Genomic DNA, 7,734 nt, shown 5'->3' with positions numbered 1-7,734 from the left:
TTTTAATGGGGAAAAATTAGTGGGGAAATGAAATTCGCCACTATATATATTACATTTGTGGCAGACAAATATTACACCTCAAATATCAAACTGTTAGTGGCGAATTTTTAAATTGCCACATAAAGTACTGTATTAGTGGGGAATTCATGAAATCCCCACATATCATACAATATTTTGGGGGGTTTTTTTTGTTTGCCACAAAATATTAGACAAATAGTGGGGACTTTAATTAATTTGCCACAAATCGTTGAAAAATAAAGAGCGCCAAACCAAAACTCATTTGGCGCCTGTAATTATAAAATTCCTCTAAAAACCCTTCATTTTCTTCCTGCTACATATCCTTTACAATAACCCTTCATTTTCTTTCCGTCATATATCCTGTAAACCCTAATTTATCTAAATATGTGTTCTTCAAATTTATACAGCTCTGAACTTGGTTGCTGATTTCCTCTCCTCTTTGGTGTTTTTGAGTGCCGTGAAAACGCTCAAAATAGTTCTGAGGTATGTTTAGAAATTCTTCTTCCTTTGCAATCTATGTGGGTTGGGTTTCATCGATTTGAATGTTTATTAGATGGGTTTTCATGCTTCTATTGAATTTCTCTAGTTTAGAATCACTTTCACGGGCTTTGAGTTTTCATATAAATATCTAATTCATTTTTGGAAGCATGTGTTCAAATTTAGATGTTTAATTGTTTTTTTCATGGTTTTGGAACAGGAACCAGTAAATGTTCCTTAGTTTTCTCAACATTTGGATACATAGGGTTTGATTCAATTCTTTTACTGCTGCAGGTGTTCTTCATATATCCTGTAAACCCTAATTTATCTAAATATGTGTTCTTCAAATTTATACAGCTCTGAACTTGGGTGCTGATTTCCTCTCGTCTTTGGTGTTTTTGAGTGTCGTGAAAATGCTCAAAATAGTTCTGAGGTATGTTTAGAAATTCTTCTTCCTTTGCAATCTATGTGGGTTGGCTTTCATCGATTTGAATGTTTATTAGATGGGTTTTCATGCTTCTATTGAATTTCTCTAGTTTAGAATCACTTTCATCGGGCTTTGAGTTTTCATATAAATATCTAATTCATTTTTGGAAGCATATGTTCAAATTTAGGTGTTTAATTGTTTTTTTCATGGTTTTGGAACAGGAACCAGTAAATGTTCCTTAGTTTTCTCAACATTTGGATACATAGGGTTTGATTCAATTCTTTTACTGCTGCAGGTGTTCTTCATTCCAGAGTTTGTAACGTCTCTCCCTCTCTCTTTCTGCCTATAAAAGTTTGAGAAAGTGAACCCTATTCTTCTCTAATTTTCCTGATTAGTTTCTTGTTCCTCTTCTTCTTCTTCAATTTTGCATTTGTAGAGATGCTTCTATTTTGATTTCTTCGTCATAGGCATGTAAGTTTTCTTTGGTTGATGAAAACTTAGTTTTAATTTCAAGGTTTCTAATCATTTTATATTGCATGATCCCTTAACCCAGTTTTAATTTGGAATTTTAATTTACCTGCTTGTATTGTTGATTTTGTGGATCCTTTCTGCCTCTCATTGTATCAGTTTCTTGCTAGCTTAAAATGCTAATTGACTCTTCTCTCTCAATTTTGAATTGATGTTAAATCCTGGACAATTTCAAAATCAGTTATTATTAGTGTGATTCATGATTTGGATTATTTGTTTTATGTTTCTGGATGCTATGTTGTTGGCATTAGTGAATTAGTTTAATTATTTTTGAAGTCTTGATTTCTTTTATCTGCTATTTTTAAATTTGAGTTACCTCTGTCAATGATCTATGTACTTGACTGAAAGTACATTTGAGTTCGAGCTTGTTTGAATAAAATACAAATATTTTGTTTTCTTTTAGTCTACACTCATGTGTTTGACTCGATGGATAAGGGGCGTGTAACCACTTCTCTTGTAAAAGGTGGTTCAGGATAAACTTTACATATCAATTGAGTCCATGATTTGATATTTTAGAGTCATATTTAGTTCCTTTGATTCTGTTTCTGCATATAAGTGAGCCTCCAAATATGACTCCAAGAAAGTAAGTCAGGAAAGATACCAAATTTCCATCCCTAAAGAAAATCTAGCATCAAATTTTGCTTTCTATTTATAACAATATTCTGCTTTGTTTCATTGTTCTTAAATTGTTTTCAACAATTATTTTAGGCTTAAAGCTCAATTTGTCCCTTAAACGATATCTCTAAATTCAATTGCATACCTAATCTTCTAAAATCATCAATCACCTCCCCAACTTATCCCAAAATAACCAATTAGCCCCCTCTACAAAATCTGTTAAGAGGCTGTTATCTATTCTCTCCTGCTCATCTTGATCTTCGTCTTCATCGGTTTGGGCATCATCCTGGTCAGAGTCATCAATAGTTGGCCTTCTTCGTGGAATTTCATAAATCGCAGCAGAGGAATACAATTCTTCTTGGTCATCCATTATAATCAACTTATCAAAAGAATCTGTAGTATAGTGGAAATTTCTGAGTAATTCATCTGTGCAACCCATATGTTGTGTATTTATTGATTTGGTCAAATAAGAACAGCAATCGAAAATGACTAGCAATAAATTAGTCAGCAATGGTCTCACTCTGTACCAATCAATGAAAATTGGAAAATTCGTGTATCACTTAATGCTTATGTATCTATTTCATAGCTTAATACATATCCATTCCATCTAATTTGTATCCAACCAGCCCATCTAACTTATATCCAAAGGACTCAATGCTGAGTCAATTGCCTCTATAATCCTTGAACTTGAATATCAGCTGGTGATAGTGTATTCCTTTTGTTCAATTTACTTAAATATTAGTTCTTTTCATTATCTTATATGTCTTTCAATTCCTGAATTTATGTTTTCTGTTATCTATTTTGTGTTCTTTAATTACTAATTACGAACTAACTCTCTTAGCTAGGACTAAGTGGAATCCTTTGAATAAAGTTTATGTTCTGAGCATCCATTTAAGTTAAATACATAGGAACGCCATTAGAGAACTCAGGTATATAGTTAACTTTACCTCAGTCGATTATTTGAAATTGGCCACTATTAAAAACAATTAATAGAAAACTACATTAATTCTTAGACCCGAGTACCAATCAGTGTGTTTCTATTGATTATTTGCTAGGGTTTTCCATTGGGATTTATGTTTTCTTCTCTTCTTTTCTTAATCAATATTGATCGTGTATAAGTACATCAGTGTGAAGAAAGAGGGTTTGGTGGTCTAAGACCTTGGCATTGAACCTTGTGAGGGGAATTACCATCTCAACTGGGGTAGACTGTGTTTAACTTATGTTGCTTGTTAATGTATAAATGGAGTTAAGTAGGTGAAATCGGATCCCTAAAGCTTTTTATCATTGATTACTTCTCGTTTTAATGCTTTCTCGCTTTGTTACTTTAATTTACAAAACCAAAATCCTTCAATTGGATTGTCTAGATAAAGAATGATTGTTAGTAGCTTGTGGTTTTTACAAAGGCTCTGTGGGTTCGATAGCCATATTTAGGGGGTGTTTGGTAGCTACTTTTCATTCTCCTATTTGTCTTTTCACTTTAAAATGATGAGTTTTAGGTGTTTGGTTAGTGACCTCCTATTTAATCTGGTTTCTCTTTTTATGATTATTTAGTTTTTGATTAATTTGGTTGGTTTTGATTTACAAACTACAACGAAGAACTTTGAACACCCCTACTTTGTTTGATTTGATAACTTCCACAATCACACAATTAACACCTTACAAATTGGTCAATTTGGCAATCACTGAATTAGAATTAAAACCATAGTATTTTAAGAGTTAGAATATGGTTCCACTTTATCAGGAAGACAGATTTTCTTGGGTTCGGACTTGATCTCATCAACAGCGTTAATGGACAACTTTGGTTTGTATGACATGTCATGTAGCATTAATGTAGAGCTGGTTTCTCTTAGACCTGCACTAAAGTTGGAGTTATTGGACTAAAGAAAATGTTAGGTGAGAGGTAGCCTAGCCTAAACTTTAAAGAAAATGTTTGGTGATTGTTTGAGTATCTCCCTGAATTTGTTAAAATGTTACTTGAAATCTGATATGTTGAAAAGTCGTCCCTAGTCGGGATCCCAGACTTTTCCAAATCCATGTTTATGACTGATGGAATGCCATTACACATAATTCTTCCTTTTCCCTTTTCTTTGAATAATTCGATCTATCTAGAAAAATTGTTGGCTTATTTAAAATGTGGTTTCAATCCTTTCGGGGTCCCCTCCGAGTATTGGCATTTGGTCTAATTCTCAAACATGGAGTGTTTTTTTGGCCATTTGATTGTGGAGTCACTAGTGATGTGTTTGGTTCAGATTGGATAATACTACTGTATTTGTTCTATAGATATCAAATTACAAATAATACAGTAATTGGTTGGTTCGGTAATAGAGATTAGACAAGTATAAAGGTAAAGCTGAGAAAGTACAAAACCTTTAATAGTATATGGAAATTAGGATTGATTAACCAAGCTGTCATCGTCTACTTTATCATGTCATTCACGAAACATCTCAAGTTTACATATATGTAAATATTTTGGAAAGCAGGGGTATTTTTGTATCTTAATTTTAACATGGAAGATAGGCTAAAAATATGGTAATATTATGGGATAAGGTACCAAAATAGGCCTAAGGTTTTTTGGGAAAGTACCAATTTAGGTTCAACGTTCAAAATAGCACTAATATAGGTTCAACATTTACAACATAATATCAATTTAGGCTTAACGTTTACAATATAACATCAATTTAGGCCTCATGTACAAAATAGCACCAATATATGTTTAACGTTTACAAAATAATACGAATTTAAGCTTAAATTGATGCTATATTGTATATTTTAGATAAATTGATTATGGAGAAGTATTCGGCTAAGGCAGTAGGTGGACGTTTCAAATCAGCAACCAGGTATTATTAATTGATAGTTGTTAGTTTTAATACAGTACATGTTACAGAATACATTATTAAAAAAACAACCATATATTATCTTTATCAAATAATTATCTTATTTTTACCTTGAACGTCGACAAAAATATGAAGAAAGAAAAATGAAACGATGGAGAATTCTTAGTGGGAATCTCTAGTTTATTAAGGTAACATTTTTTTTTGTATATATTGTCAATTTGTAAATTTAATTGAATCTTCATATAGCTTATGTGTTATAAACAATAAAGTTTTATGTTCAACTTGAGATTTTCATTCTTTAATTTTTTATTATTCAATATTTTTTGACGAGAACAACTTTGAGAAATTGAATTTTGTAGATGATCAAGTACATGTATGAACTTTTTAATGTGCTTTGTCAATTTTGTCAATATCTTAACATTTTGTACGAGCAATTTCTCACTATATTACTAGATTATGATGGAATATAATTTGTAACCCTTATGATTAATGTTTAAGAACTTGTCTGGATCAATTTTTCTTTTTATAGTTTGATATTTTATGATATTAGTTTTCCACAGAGACTATTTATAGTATATTTTGCAATAAAATTACATCAACTATAATAGCTAATTAAATTTGAGACTAAATAGAATTATTTGGTCAATTCTTTTGCCAGTAAAGGTGTTAATGGGTATTAATGTCTATTAGAATTCCAGAAGAAGAAGTGCAATATTAAATGACCTAATGGTATAAAACTAATTCGCCATTTTAGTGGGGACATAAACTTGCCATAAAATGTGAATCTGTTGTGGCGGAAAATATGCCACAAATGATATGTTTTTGTGTCAAACATTTACACCACAAAAAATATACTTTTTGTTACAAACTTTTACGCCACAAAAGATACACTTCTGTGGCACATCTTCACACCACAAAACAGGTTTATTTTCTGGCAAATATTTACTCCACAAAAGAGAAGAGCAATTATGGCGTATAATTCGCCATAGAAACAACTTTTTTGTGGCGTGATTTTCGCCACACTAGCTCTATCTATTGTGGGGTAAAGTTTTTCCACAAAAAACTATATGTTTAGTGGTACAAGTTTCGCCACAATTGTTAGATCTATTGTGGCGCAATTGTTTTTTGTGGCGAGTTATATTTCCCCACTAAACATAACCTTTTTGTGGCGAATTTAGTTTTTCCCACTATAGGCTTTACTGGCCCTTCTATTGTGGCGATTTTTTTGTCGCCACGAAAACCTTTTGTGACGCAAATTGGACATTTTGTGACAAAAAAATTCCCCACAGAAAACCTATTTTCTTGTAGTGTACATCAGAGATGACTGCACGATCCGTAGATTTAGATAACAGGTAAGTTCTACCATTTGATCTTTTTAATGCGTCAACGAAGGAGGCTGAAATCTTAGGAGGGATCGAAGTTGAAGCAGATTTTCCAAAGAAGGGATCAGATTGCAAATCGTTATCGATCGGATGCACAGAATCGAAGGAGGTTTTTGATTGAGATTTAACCTCAATTTCAGCAAAAAGGTCCTAAACGTTCCTCATAAGATCCATAATGCAGCAGGATCAAAGAGAAAGAAACCCCAAGAGATATGTGGAGCGAGATTCAATCGATCAGGAGATTTATGACAATCATCACGCCATCCACAATCGCAATTATGAAATTGAAAAGAATGATAAGGGATGTCGCCGCCTGAAAAGGCCATCGCTGGTGGAGTACGAGGTGTAGACGCCGCCGCTGGCGGAGCCGCCACAGGAGGAGCAGCGCAGGTCTAGGGTTTAATTATACGAAATCTATATATATATATATAATATAAAACAATAACGATGGAGCTGAGGTGTCACTTCCTCATTTTTTACTGATAAAAAATATAATATAAAATATAATATATTAACTTTAGTTATATTATTATATTTATTTATAAAAAGATTATTTTATCCATACTATATCTAAGAATTCTACAGAATTTAAATTAATCCCTAAAATCTCTCTAATTCTCTGCATATCTATATCTAAAAGTTCTACATAATTTAAATTAATCCCTAAAATCTCTATAATTCTCTGCATATCTATATATAATATAAAACAGTAACGATGGAGCTGAGGTGTCAATTCATTATTTTTTACTGATAAAAAATTTAATATAATATATAATATATTAATTTTAATTATATTATTATATTTACCTATAATATTTAATTTATATAGCACCTTTATATCATTAATTGAAATTATTAAATTATATTTTTTTGTTAATATTTATATATTAAGATGAATCCGTGCATCGCACGGGTCAAAAACTAGTTAACATTAAAACTAGACAAAAAAACATCATTAGATCTTTAATCTTTCATTGTTTGATTCATTAAATCATTGATCTTTTATTTAGATACATTAAGCCGTTGATCTTTTATTTTTTTATCACATTAAGCCTTTGATGATCAAAAAAATCAATTTTGAACATAAAACTCGAGTGTTATTCATTTTAGTTTTGGATGTGTAATATGGTTATAGAAAAACAGTAAAAACTTTAATTCAAACTGTAATATATATATATATATATATATATATATATATATTTAATAATTTTAAATACATATAAAATTAATAACGTCTTTTTAACAGAATTAGATGTTGACAACTTATTAATTTGGTAAGCAGTGGCTTAATGAGACTAAAAATAAATGATAAGAGACTTAATGTATCCAAATCAAAGATAACTTAATAAACTAAAAAGTGAAAGATCATGGCGTAATAATGTTTTTTTGCCTTATAACTACATATATTCATTAATCAAACTAATTTAATATATTATAATATTTAAAGAAAATG

General features: G+C 31.0%; 1 long non-coding RNA gene across 1 annotated transcript; it reads left to right on the top strand.

Moving 5' to 3' along the window:
- The first annotated feature begins 244 nt into the window (after positions 1–244).
- LOC136234154 (uncharacterized) lies at positions 245–1,662 on the top strand. Its single transcript, XR_010691090.1, has 3 exons — positions 245–501; positions 790–928; positions 1,218–1,662. It is a non-coding gene; the product is annotated as an uncharacterized lncRNA (long non-coding RNA).
- The last annotated feature ends 6,072 nt before the right edge of the window (positions 1,663–7,734 follow it).

Source organism: Euphorbia lathyris, chromosome 6 (genome assembly GCF_963576675.1).
Source record: "Euphorbia lathyris chromosome 6, ddEupLath1.1, whole genome shotgun sequence".
Lineage (NCBI taxonomy): Eukaryota > Viridiplantae > Streptophyta > Magnoliopsida > Malpighiales > Euphorbiaceae > Euphorbia > Euphorbia lathyris.
The sequence above is the reverse complement of the archived record's forward strand: the minus strand, read 5'-3'. Positions and strand labels throughout refer to the sequence as shown.